Raw genomic sequence first — 13891 nt, 5'->3', positions numbered from 1 at the left:
CTCTGTTTATCAGCAGCCTCCCAGCCTCATGTCAGAAATCAAGAATAGATTCAACCAAACGAAGACCGTCTTACTCTGCACGAATCTGGGGTACCTGCTGGACAGGGTCACTGATGGGTCTCTCATTCAGTGCCCATTCCCCTGAGCAGTAGCATCATGTAGTAGGTAAAGTTCAAAACAGCGGTTTTTCACAAAACCACCTCCTGTGGTTGCCAATTAAGGAAACCCTGGTATTGAACAGATATGTTGGTGGTTCAACTGAATTAAGTGAGAGTCAAAAGGAAGATATAGATCTGAGAGTTACTTAGGAGGTGAAACTAATAGGATGCTACAGGGGGGAGGAAGGAGGAGAGATCATTTCTTTAGACCTTTCTTTGAGTGCACCTAAACGACTTTGTAAAAAAAAAATAATTAGGTGCTATGGAATATGTTTATGCTGTAGCAGAAGTACGAGGTTTCTCCTGGCATTGCCTGGCACAGAACTACTGTTTTGGCAGCCATAAAACAGAGCTCCTGCTCTTCTGCCTGGAACTAGGATTTCCCAGCCACTGATTGCAGAATTCCATCAGTCTTTTGTTTCTGAATCTACTGTGCTCCTTAACAGCAAACAAAGCCCCTTATTCGTAATAGAACACTGGCATAAATATGGAAGGTTAGGGGAGGATAATGGATTGCTCCCCGGAGTTGAAATTCTTGAGGCATTTCCCATTAAAACTAGGGAGTGCGTTTTCCAGGAGAAACAGTGTACAGTGTAGAAAGCACTGTCAAGAATACTGCATGGTTCTAGTGTGCACCAGTAAGCTGTGTATGAATTACAGTGCCCTGAGAGGACTAGTCCAGGAACCCAGCCAGAGCTGAGTGTCGCTTCTATGGAAAAATTAATTCCAACTCTCTAGAGGCTAATTTATGGTTGCGTATTGAATTGAAAACCATTAAAATCTGAGACTATCTGTATTTTAATCAGAAAACAAGATTATCTAATAAGCAATTTTTAAAAAGTTTTATTTAAATTCAATTAACACGTAATGTAGTATTAGTTTCAGAGGTAGAGGTCAGTGATTCATCAGTCTTGTATAACACTCAATGCTCATTACATCATGTGCCCTCCTTAGTGTCCAGCACCCCATTACCCCATTCCCCTATCCCCTCCCATCCAGCAACCCTCAGTTTGTTTCCTATGTTTAAGAGTCTCTCATGGTTTCTCTCCCTCTCTGATTTTGTCTTGTTTTATTTTTTCCTTTCTTCCCCTACAATCTTCTGTTTTGTTCCTCAAATTCCTCATATCAATGAGATCATATGATATTTGTCTTTCTCTGATTGGCTTATTTTGATTAGCATAACACCCTCTAGTTCCATCCATGTCGTTGCAAATGGCAAGATTTCATTTTTGATGGCTGAGTAGTATTCCTGTGTGTATGTGTGTGTGTGTGTGTGTGTGTGTGTGTGTGTGTGTGTGTGTCTTTCTGTCTGTCTCACATCTTTATCCATTCACCTGTCAATTGACATCTGGCTCTTTCCATTGTTTGGCTATTGTGGACATTGCTTCTATAAATATTGGGGTGCATGTGCTCCTTCAAATCACTACATTTTTATCTAAATACCCAGTGGTACAATTGCTGGGTTGTAGGGTAGCTCTATTTCCAACCTTTTGTGGAACTTCCATGCTGTTTTCTAGAGTGGCTGCACCAGTTTGCATTCCTACCAACAGTGTAGGATGGTTCCCACATCCTCACCAACATCTGTTTTTTTCCTGTCTTGTTAATTTTAGCCATTCTGACTGGTGTGAGGTGGGATCTCATTGTGGCTTTGATTTGTATTTCCCTGATGATGAGTGATGTGCATATTTTTTATGTGTCCATTAGCCATTTGTATGTCTTCTACCGAGAAATGTCTGTTCATGTCTTCTTCCCATTTCTTGATTGGATTATTTGTTCTTTGGGTGTTGAGTTTGATAAGTTCTCTATAGATTTTGGATACTAGCCCTTTATCTGACCTGTCTAGCCCTTTATCTGACCTGTCATTTGCAAATATCTTCTCCCATTCTGTCAGTTGTCTTTTGGTTTTGTCAGCTGTTTCCTTTGCTGTGCAGAACATTTTTATCTCGGTGAAGTCCCAAAAGTTCATTTTTGCCCTTTCTTCCCTTGCCTTTGGTGATGTTTCTAGGAAGAAGCTGTTGCAGTGGTGGTCACAGAGGTTGCTGCCTGTGTTCTTCTCTAGGATTTTGATGGATTCCTGTCTCACATTGAGGTCTTTCAGCCATCTTGAAACCATCTCTTTTTATGTGTGGTGTAAGGAAATGGTCCAGTTTCATTCTTCTGCATGTGGCTGTCCAATTTTCCCAACACCATTTGTTGAAAAGACTGTCTTTTTTCCATTGGACATTCTTTCCTGCTTTGTTGAAGATTAGTTGACCATAGAGTTGAGGGTCCATATCTGGGCTCTCTATTCTGTTTCATTGATCTAAAAAACACAAAACAGTGTTTGTTTTTGTGCCAGTATCAGCCTGTCTTGATGATGACAGCTTTGTATAGAGCTTGAAGTCTGGAATTGTGATGCCACCAGCTTTTAATAAGCACAAATTTTTATCCAAACATATAAGACCAACTAGTTTTCTTTTCTAGGAGTATGCTTTTCCTGTTTTGGTATCAGGATAATTTTGGCCTTATAAAATATGTTTAAGAATTTTCTCTCCTCTTTAGTTTTTTGGAAGAGTTTCATACAGATTGATGTTAATTCTTCTTTAAATGTTTGGTAAAATTCACCAGTGAAGCCATCTTGTCCTGGTCTTTTCTTTGTTGGGAGATTTTGGATTATTGATTCAGACTCCTTACTAATACCAGTCTGTTAAGACTTTCATTTCTTTCTGATTCAGTCTTGTAAGTTGTAAGATTCTGTGTATTTTTCCATTTCTTTGGGGTTTTCCAGCTTGTTACTATATAATTGTTCATAATATTGTCTTATGATCATTTGTATTTATGTATTTATGTGGTATCAGTTGTGATTTCTCCTCTTTCATTTGTAATTTTGTTCATTATGTTTTTTTTTTCTTTTTTCTTTTTGGTTAGCCTAGCTGTTTATCCATTAGTTTATCTTTTCAAAGAACTGACTCCTAGTTTGGTTAATCTTTTCTATTGTTTTCCTGTTCTCTATTTAATTTATCTCTGCTCTCTCAATAATTTTTATTATTTCCTTCCTCTGATAACTTTGGGCTCAGTATGTTCTCATGGGAGCTCCCTTATATGTAACTTCCCTCCTTTCTCTTGCTGACTTTGTTTTTTTTAAAGATTTTATTTATTGATTTGACAGACAGAGATCACAAGTAGGCAGGGAGGCAGGCAGAGAGAGAGGAGGAAGCAGGCTCCCTGCTGAGCAGAGAGCCCGATGTGGGGCTCGATCCCAGGACCCTGGGATCATGACCTGAGCCGAAAGCAGAGGCTTTAACCCACTGAGCCACCCAGGTGCCCCATCTCTTGCTGACTTTTGACAGTGTCCTTATAATGTGTCTTGGTGCAGCTTTATTCAGGTTCAACCTATTTGGTGTCCATTGAGCCTCATGGATCTAGATGTCCATTTGTCTCCTCAGGTTCAGGAAACTTTTGACCATTCTTGCTCTAAATATATTTTCTGGCCCATTCTCTTTATTTTCCCCCAAAATTTCCATGTGATTTTTCTTTTTATTGTGTCCCATAGTTTCCATAGACTTTCTTTACTCTTTTTCATTTTTCTTTCTTTTTCTTTTTTTTTTCCCTTCTGGTTCCTTTAATTGGGTAATTTCCAATGTCCTGTCATTCAAATTTCTGGTTGTTTCTTCTATCTGATGGTCTACTTCAAAACTATTGAATTCTTTGGTTCGGTTATTGTACATTTCAACTCTAAGAGTTTTTATTTGTTTTATTTTTGATGGTTGGTAGTTTCTTATCAAGCTTCATATTTTGTAATGAAGAAAATATGAACATTTCATGGGTGTGCATGTCATCCTGTTCAGGGGACATGCTAGTCTTCTTCATTCTTCCAATTTTAGTAAATGTGCTAAAAGCATGCACCAAATGTATAAAAGAACACCATATTGAGCTGATAAGTTAAGCACATGCACACACACACTTTCTATCATTCTATAGAACTCTCCATTGTTGGGGTACCTAGGTGGCTTAATAGATTAAGAGTTCGACTCCTGGTTTCAGCTCAGATCATCATCTCGTAGGTCATGAGATTGAGTCCTGTGTAGGACTCCAAACTCAGAAGAGAAACTGCTTGGAGAATCTCTTTCCCTGGGTCAGAATCTCTGTCCCTCCTCCCACTCATGAGCACACATGCCCTCTCTCTCTCAAATAAATAAATAAATCTTTCAATAAAAAAATAACTCTCCAGAGGCACCTGGGTGGCTCAGATGGTCAAGCATCTGCATTTGGCTCAGGTCATGTTCTCCAGGTCCTGGGATCAAGCCCTGAATTGGGCTCCCAGCTCAGCTGGGAATCTGCTTCTCCCTCTTCCTCTACCTCTCCCCCAGCTTGTGCTCTCTCTGTCTCTCTCTCAAATAAATATATGTTAAACAAAATAGCTCCCCATTGTTGAATAATTTTTTTTTAATTAAGGAATGCAGCTATGTTGTCTCTTCTGCCAGAATGATTTAAATATTACATCATTCGATGTAAGGCTAATCCATTTGGATTTATAAATTCATGGGACTATATTTTTCTGATAAAAATAGTTATTTATGTTTCAAAGGTTTTTCTTTGTAAAAGGATTCTTAAATACTGGGGGGGGGGGCACTATAATTTTACTTAATAGATGTAGACTATTAAGGACAAAGGGAACTTGAAAATCCTTAAGACCAGCTTCCTCATTAAAATAAAAAAAGCACACAGGGTGCCTAGTTGGCACAGTGGGTTAAGCTGTGACTTTTGCTTTCAGCTTAGGTAATGAGATAGAGCCCTGGGTTGGGCTCCGCACACAGCAAAGTCTGATTAAGACTCTCTCTGTCTCTCACCACTGCCCCCGCCACTTTCTCTCTCTCTCAAATAAATAAATAAATAAATAAAATTTTAAAATGCATAAATATTAGCAAAATGTACACATACACATATGCAGTATTTCATCTGCTACCATGTGCTAGGAATGGGGCTGTTCACTGTCATCTATTATAAGTAACAAGTGAGAGATAATTTACTAGGATTTGTTAAAAGTTAAGGTCTTAGACAAAGTCATATTCACAGAATAATATATATTGAAATTAACTATTAATTTATTTATTGAAATTAACTTTAGACTACCTTGAAAAATCTCCCCGAGAGAGGAAAAGGACAAATAAATAAGGAAGAGTCAAGTTGACACAAGGAGAAGTCAGATATTTTAAATACTTACCAATTACATATAAAGTGATACTGATTCAGAAAGATATCTGTATTTATATTTTAATAACTAGGACATCTTGGACTAGTACATTTATGGACATCCCCTTCTTGAAATTGTTCCTTTTTCTTTAGGGGAAAAAAATAAAAAACTATTTTAATCATTGGTTGCATTACCTATGTCCAACCCTTCCCTGGTCTTTCTTGAGCCCAGTTGAATTAAGCTTCTGCTCTTCCCCCACACTGCACCAATCTAGGTCTAGGCAGGTCACAGTCCATGGCCAGAGTCAGATTTGCTGTCCACACTCAGGTGTACACCTTGATCTGTCCATTGCACTTGACACAGCCGATCACGCTTCCTCTACGAATGGTGCCTTCACTGCTGACTTGGACACCACTTGTTGGTTCTCTCTGGCTACTCTTGCCTCCTCAGTGCCTTTACCGATGCTACTTAGTGTCCCTAACCCTTGAATATTGGACATCTCAGGGTCTGCTCTTTTTCACATCGATATTCACTCTATCTTGTAGCTTGAAATACTATATAGGTTGACCTTTTCTGAAAATGTCTCTAGTCAGGTTCCTCCTCTGAACTCCACATGCATACATCTAATTGTCTACTTGACACCTCCACTTATATGTTCAGTAGACATTTCAAACATAACCTGTCCAAAATAGACCTAGATTTTCTCTCCAAAACCTGTCCCTACCATCTTCTTGGTAATTTCTCTCTTTCAGCTCCTTAAGCCAAAACACTTAATAGTTATTTCTAACTCTGCATTATCTCTCATACTCCACATTTATCTCTACCCATATATATACTCTCTCTGTATAGTCTGCCCATCCTAGGCAGTATCTGACTTTCCACCACCTCTACTATTAAAACAACAGAGGCCTCAGCAACCATCATGTCTTGTCTGAATTACTGCAGTTCTCTCCTGACTGATCTTCTTACTTCTGCTCTTGCCCTTGTGCAGTCCATTCTCAACACAGAAAACTTAGTGATTCTTTTTAAAGCTACTGTACGTCACTTCTCCACTCAGAAGCCTCCAGCAGCTTGTCCCCTGTCTCTGGAAAAAATCAGAAATCTGAATGGCTCTTCAAGGCTCTGCATAAACCTTCCCCATCAACCCTGGCCCCGTGCCCTGATGCTCCCCCTCCACACTGCCTCAGCAGTGTCCTCACAGTTTCTCGAACGTGTCAGGCACACTCTGTCTCTGTGTTTTTGCCTTCTCTGTCAGATAATCTCCTCTCAGATATGTGCAGCCTCACTGCCATGTGCTGTAGATCTGTGTGCAGCCTTGTCTGGGAGCAGACGCCGTCCTCTCTTCGATACCCATTACCCTCAATTGGTGTTTCTCCCTGTTATTGCCACCGTGGGACATGCAGACAGTCACTGATTTGTTTGTTGCTTCTGACACTGCACTAGATGGCAAGTGAGGGCAGGGGCTCTGTTTCATTCACTATTTTACAGCCAATCCAAGAGCCTTGTTTGGAAGATAGCGGATGCTCAGAAGTGTTTGTGGGATGAAGTCAGAATGGAACACTTATGCTCAGCATGGTCAGGGAAACGTACTGCTGAGGAACTGAAGCAGCTGACATACAAAACACAACGTCTTCCAGGTGCCTCCATGTTGCTGCAAATGGCAGGATTTCCTTCTCTTTTCAGGCTGAATAATAGTTTGTTGTATGGATAGATGGTGTCATCTTTAGAACATGAGTCATTCATCTGCCTATGCACTTTGGGTCATTTCCATATCTTGGCTATTGTGAATAATGCATGATTCCTCCTAAATGAGGCATCTAAAATATTCAGAGTAGAGAAGAAGACCCTTTGATGGTGATTATCATGGACTGGGGGTAGGGGGCCATGGACAGTTCTTGTCCAATGGGTATAAAATAGTGGGTATAAAGATGAGTATGTTTCTGAGATCTGCGGTATATCACAGTTTCCGTAGTTAACGATAAAATATTGGGAACTTAAAAATTTATTAAGAAGATCTCATGTTAAGTGTTTCTCTTGCAAAGAAGGGGAGGTGGGCACAAAGATATCGAAAGTGATGGAAACATCCATGATCTCAATTGCGGTAGTAGTAACATGAGTGTATGCATATGACCAAACTCATTAACTTGTGTACATTAATTATGTGCAGAATTTGTGTGCCAATTATATCTCAATAAAGCTGAAGAGAAGTGAGAAATAAATAATACTAAAGAACTCGGGACAGTACCTGACAAATACTAGTTGATCAGTAAGGGCTAAGTTTGGACGTTAAGGTCAATCAAAGCCCTTAGGATTGAAGTGCTTCATAATAATGTAACTCTAAAGGGATTTCCATAGGGAATAAAAAAGTCCACTTCACCTTCTTATAAAGGATGTAGAATAAAGTAAAATAAATAATATGTGTGCACAAATACAGAAGTAGATGATTAGGAGCAAATTTAAACTTTAAAAAATGATGTTAAGCTGTATCTAAAAATAAGACCTTTTGTTTTCAAGGAGTTTCGGTGTAGAGCACCAATGTGAGGCAAAAGCTCTAGGTATTTATAACAAAAACTGTTAGTACCAAATTTAATTAACTCCCTCTACTGTGTTGCCAAATGAGAGACTTGCTCTGTGTGTAAGTTAAATCAGGAGATGTTGGTTACAATTCAGTCTAATAAGCCTGAAACATTGGGGGAAGGCATTTTTCTCAAGACTAAGCTGTCATTGGGTTGCCTGCGATTCAGCTTAATTTCCAGGTGGGGAACCTCTATCTGCAGCAAACAAGTTTACAGACGAGTCAAACCAGGGAAAAGTCCCTGTAGAAGAAAACACTGTGCTGTGTGCAACGGGGATCACTACGACACAGCACTATTCTATTTCCAGTGCATGGAAGAGGGGTTTAGAAGATGGCGTCTCAGTCTAGCTATGAAGTGCAAAGACCAGAACTGTCACCATCAGAGCATGGCGTGCTTGTGGCTGATTAAAGAAGACCACTTTCTAATGGTTAGGGAAAAGTGTCCTCTGGATTCTCAAGGCAGCTTGACACAACTTGAGTTTTCCATCATGTTCTATAGGTATTTTCTTTCCCTTTTCTTTTGTAATAAAGAAAGGGCCAGAGATTCTTTTTTTCAGAATGGTATAACCTTTAATTTTACATCACAATCCCATGCTTTATTTGGTTCGTAAGTGTGTGACAAGATCACCCAATGGTGAGGGACAGTGGAAGGAGCAGTTTTGAGGATTTGGGGTTCGGCAGAGCTTTTTGAATTCAGTCCATGAGCAAGTTACATGACCTCAGAGCCATCCTTGGCCTGGTGTATGTACGGTGAACGTCTGCACAGGGGCCGCTCACACAATGCCTACGTGTGGCCCTCTTGCTGCGACCTCTGCATCACTTTCAGCACTGAAAATAGAGATTTGGACACACACAAATACCACTGTCATCAAAACTGCTAACCCAGCGGGGAATACATACACCACGTTTTGTCAAGAAGATAAAACCGGGGATCAAGCAAAGGGAAGGAGCTGTGCCATTTCACCCGTGTTCATCATGGAGGTCTTTTGGGAGAAAGAGTGGAAGGTTATTGAACAGGTGGTGGCTGGTGGGGTCACTGCAAGTGGGGATGTCAGGAAGCCCTAAACCAGAAGAGGTGGGCACGTTGGAGGGAGAGACACATTGTTAACTACAGGTGTACGGCCACAGGCTGGGGCGTTTCTAAGAAGCCGCTCAGTGATGGCGGAATGGACAGCTGCCTTTCAGGCTGTGTGTGTTCGTATTTTATCCTAATTGAAAGAAGAAGCTGCTGTAGCATTTCTGGAATGGGTGTCCTTCGATTAGTTTGGAACCTTAAGGAGACTTCTGTGACTACTGTGTGCAGAACCGTTTGTGGGCGAGGCAGCAATGGAGGTCATTGTCGCATTCTGGGAGAAAGACCACAAGGTTCCCAGTGCTGGTGGCTGTGGAGAGCGTAGACAGAGAGCTCTCAGGGCTGCTGAAGACCTGGGTGCCAGCGTGACGGATTGTTGCAGGCTTTGCTGTATTGCTAGGGGGGATGAGGCCAGGCTGACAGCATAGGATGGGGCTGTGTACCTGTGCTGGGTGTTGGAGGCCAGAGGCAATGTGAGCACACGTGCCATCCCAGGTGGGCTCTTACACTGGGTTCCAGTTGGCGGTTGCCACATGCGAATGGTCCATAGGCTCTGCTGAACCCATCTGCTAATATTTCAATGGATGTTGTAAATCTAGAATTTCATGGATAATCCTCATTTCCAACTGTTGGTTCAGAACTTGAAACTCTCTGCTTTGTAAACCGTGCAGGTAGGATGGAGGCATATGGCCACCAGTTTTGCATCCTAAGTATAAAAAGTACTTAACACGGTGTCTCATAAACTTTACTCTCACAAGGGTATGGTGAATGTCAGACATCATTAGCCTTAGTAAATAAACAGCTTTAATGGAAGAAATGCTCATTATTGTATATTCAGGAAAAATTAAATGAACATTAATGATAAAATATGGGAGAGGAGGTTGTTGAATTAATTAAAAAGCATTTATTGATTCTGTGTTATCCAGCCATGTTTGGGCCAAGGGCTAATGGACGAGACATCTTTAACGGGTTGAGTATCTCTGATTTCCTGCCCTACAATTTCCAGCTACCACTGGGTAGTTAAAAATGTTTTGATTCTTGATCATGTGTGAGGTGATACATGACCCGTGCAAACATAAACTGTTGTAAATCAGCCTGAATGTGTGTGACAAAGTTGCTCCATGAATGTCATGAGAACAAATGCAGCAGCCATCGTTATGTCATTGTACCAGCACAGCCTTCTGAAAACAAACATGTAAATATTAGTGTTTTTTCAAAGAAATATTGGTATGTAGGAGTTTGTCCACACACTTATGAACCATTGTCTTAAATTCCTGAAGGAAATCATTTAATTTTAATTTTTTTTTCTACACTGCAGTTAGCTAATACATTATGCCTGGTCAGTTTCTGGAACGCGGTGGGAACAGTATGTGGCATTATTGCCTGATACGTTGCGTTGTATAAAACAAGCACCCGGAACAACAAAATATCATAGAGCTGTGGTAGGAACACAAGCCGTATAAGAAAGAAAGAATTCAACTCATTGTTCCCTAATGCTGCACGGGAGGGTTCTCAGTAAATCCTGGCTCCTGCCACGTCAGATTTCTTTTTCTCAACCTGGACTTCTCATCTGAACTACAGAAGACAGGCGATGTTCAGGTGCCTTTCCCAGCTCCCCGTGGATGGCACATAGCTGCTAGCATTTCGGCTGCCGAAGAGGGCCGTGGTCCGTTAGATACGGGGCACCTTGAGGCGTCAGGGCTTGTCTCCCATGTAACCCGGGAAGGAAACATGCTCTAAGGGTAAACTTTTTTTTTTTTTTTTTCTCATTCCTCAGTGACTACATTTCTGACCACTGCCACTAGATGGTGGTGACAGTTCACACTTCCACTTCACAGCTCTTCCCCGTACTAGGCATTATGAAGATGACAAACGCTATTTATTGAGTTTCTACTATAAGCCAAAGCCATTCCTCATGTTGGTAACTGTCCCACAGGGGAGATGAGGTAACCCCCAGTCATCACACCAGAGACCCTTCTGTATCCTATAGCACGCAGGTGGCGTTGTCTTCTGTCCCTACGCACATTCTTCTAGTTCCCTCTGGCACACTCATAAGGGATGGGATTGTAAAACCTCCCTTACGTGTTTACATGGAACGAGGCCAGAAGCTGCCCCTTCAAGTATGTTGTAAGCAAATTGGATAAAATAAATACAGATACACATCGTATGCACGGACTGATGAACTCAACTCATTGAGGATTTATACTGATGCTTCCAGATGTGAGAAGCAAAGCTGCCTTTTCTGTGTGCGTGTAGGGCCATCTCAGGTCCCCACAGCCAGAAGCTGGTGCCGTAGTAACGACCACGGTTCCAGGTAGCACTCACAAACGTTTCCTTCATGCCAGAACTTGCACACCTATGACTTCAGCCCATCCTCAGAGGAATCCCACAGGCACGAACCTCAGGAATTCCCTTGTCATGACTTCAGCCCATCCTCAGAGGAATCCCACAGGCATGAACCTCAGGAATTCCCTTGTCATGACTTCAGCCCATCCTCAGAGGAATCCCACAGGCACGGACCTCAGGAATTCCCTTGTCCACGTGGGAAAAGTACGAAGTAGAAGACTCAGTCACTTTTCCAGGATCGCCAACACACTGTGCGAAAGGATCTGGGGACTCAGACCTGTGCTGCCTTGGCTAAAGCTCCAGCATTTGATTACAGCCCGGCTGTCGCAGGCACCTGCCATGGGCTCTCATCCTTGCTAGCTGGATCGAGACCGTGACAGGCCACCGAGACGGGTGATGATGTCCTTCTGCCAGCGGATATTTGCTCTGAGGCCAAACGCATGTAATTGTTCTCATGCAGGAATGTGCACGGTGATTAGATCTTGGGCTTTGTAGCCAGACAGGTCCGGGTTCAGATCCTGCTGGCAGTCACCGTCTGCCGCTGATCACCTGGGTTACCTCGCACCTCTCTGTAACTCGAGAAGGCTGTCAATAAGGAGCCCGCCTTGCAGTGCAGTTGTAACAGTTACAAAGAGCGAGCAAACCCCCCAGCACAGCACAAGGCACGCACTAGGTGCTCACACTGGTATTTTTATTACTTTTATTTTATGAATTTTTACATTCGGAAAAAATCTAGTAGAATAATTCTTAGAATGAGGTCTGTGTTTGTTTGGAATACTTCCTCAAGCCCTTTGTGTTAGAGGCTGAAACTCATGTGTATAGGATTTGTATAAAATTGCAGCAAAGGGAGAGAAACTGGTCTGCCTTTGAGAAATAAAGAATACTTTATGGGCCCTATAAAGGGGGCTTGGAGTACAGGGGGTAGGCGGGGGGATGGTGAGGAGGGTACAGGTGTCTTCCCAGATGTCCTGAAAACCTCCAGGGAAGTTACCCTGTGCTCGCTGAAGGAGTCTGCATCGTAAAACACGGTGTAGAGAGGAACCGCTCACTCAGATTAGCGTGGGGCCGGCATTCAGGGTCACTGCCCTGCAGCGCACCCCACACACTGAATGCCTCCCCCGTATAATGCAGCCTAATCGAGGGAGAGATTGCCCCGTGATGCCCACGGACCTCGGCCACACTGAGAGGAGGAGATGACCCAGGGCGTGTACACAGGGAGTTCTGCCGACACCAGGGTCAAAGACCACATCCGCAGAGAGAAAAACTGTGGCAGAGAACTCAAGCTGAAGCCTGGGGGAGCACCGCGGGAGCCTTGTCCATGGGTAGTGCTGTGCTCTGCTGAGGCCTGAATCCAACCAACAAAGGAATAGTGTTCATGGTCAACACGGGCTGTCAGAGAGGAGAAGAACCCAAAAGTTACCGGGGGTGCCTTCAAGTTAGGTGAAGTGAAGAAATCAGACATTTAAAAAAAAAAAAAAAAAAGGCAGCAAAGTGCATAAAATAGAAAGGTATTAAGATTCACTATGAAATTGTTCTTTAGTTATGTCGTTAAAGGTAAGGGAATGACTGTCCAAGCCTTTTGAATCACCTGTAAAACCTTGCTTCCTGGGCTGGATAAGTGCGATTTATCTGCCTTTCTCTATCTGTCTATCTATCTATCTATCTATCTATCTAATCATCTATCTCTCTATCATCTATCATCAATCTATCATCCATCTATCCATCTAGTCATCTGTCTCTGTCATCTGTCATCTGTCCACCTACCTATCATGTATGTATCATCTGTCATGTATCCATCATTCTTGTATATTGCTGGCATATAATAAATACTAAATGCAAAAAATGAATTATACTTCCCCCTAGAATATTTCATTATAGAACTCTGCCACTGGACAAGTCAGGCTGACTTTAGGTACCCTGCTCCCCCTACCTCACAGAGCCCCATCTTTTGGAGTGCGTATCCTCTATAGTTCTGTTTTCTTTCCAAAGTTTATTTCAATAACACAACAACAGCAAACTACACTATTTTCCTCACATACACATGGAAGCTTCTGTAGGATAAACCATGTGTTAGGCCACTAAACAGAATGTTTAAGGGATTTTAGATGTTTGAAATCATGCAAAGGACCTTTTCCAATCATAATGAAATCAAACTAGAAATCAATGGCAGAACAAAAATTCACTAATATGTGAAACTTAGTAATACCCTTCAAAGAACCATTGAGTCAAAAAGAAATCAGAAAGGAAAGTAGAAACCAACTTGAGACAACTGAAAATAAGAGCCTGACACATGACAGCTTATGGGAAAGACCAAAAGTGGTGCTGAGAGGGGGTTTGTAGCCACCAACAAAGGCTTTAGGAGGATCTTAAATCAACAACCTATCTTTAAATGGTAAGGAAATAGGTAAAAAGAACCAGTTAACTCCAAAGCTAAGAGAAGGAAGTGATTAATGCTGAGGAAAGCCAGAAGAAAAATAAAACAGAAGATAAATAAAATAAATAAGATAAAATAGTGCATAGAAAACAATAGAGAAAATCAACATAACCAAGAGTTGTTTCTTCCAACC

General features: G+C 41.7%; 1 protein-coding gene and 1 non-coding gene across 2 annotated transcripts in view; one reads left to right on the top strand and one right to left on the bottom strand.

The window, feature by feature from the left end:
- Nucleotides 1-13891, top strand: part of CSMD1 (CUB and Sushi multiple domains 1) — a 1958110-nt gene that overhangs the window by 1438920 nt on the left and 505299 nt on the right. The window lies entirely within an intron of this gene.
- LOC116874970 lies at nt 3942-4043 on the bottom strand. The gene has a single exon (XR_004384100.1). It is a non-coding gene; the product is annotated as a U6 spliceosomal RNA (small nuclear RNA).

The sequence above is a fragment of the Lontra canadensis genome, unplaced genomic scaffold (assembly GCF_010015895.1).
Source record: "Lontra canadensis isolate GAN:19392208 unplaced genomic scaffold, GSC_riverotter_1.0 scaffold39, whole genome shotgun sequence".
NCBI lineage: Eukaryota > Metazoa > Chordata > Mammalia > Carnivora > Mustelidae > Lontra > Lontra canadensis.
Note: the sequence above shows the minus strand (reverse complement) of the source record. Positions and strands in the feature narration are given on the sequence as shown.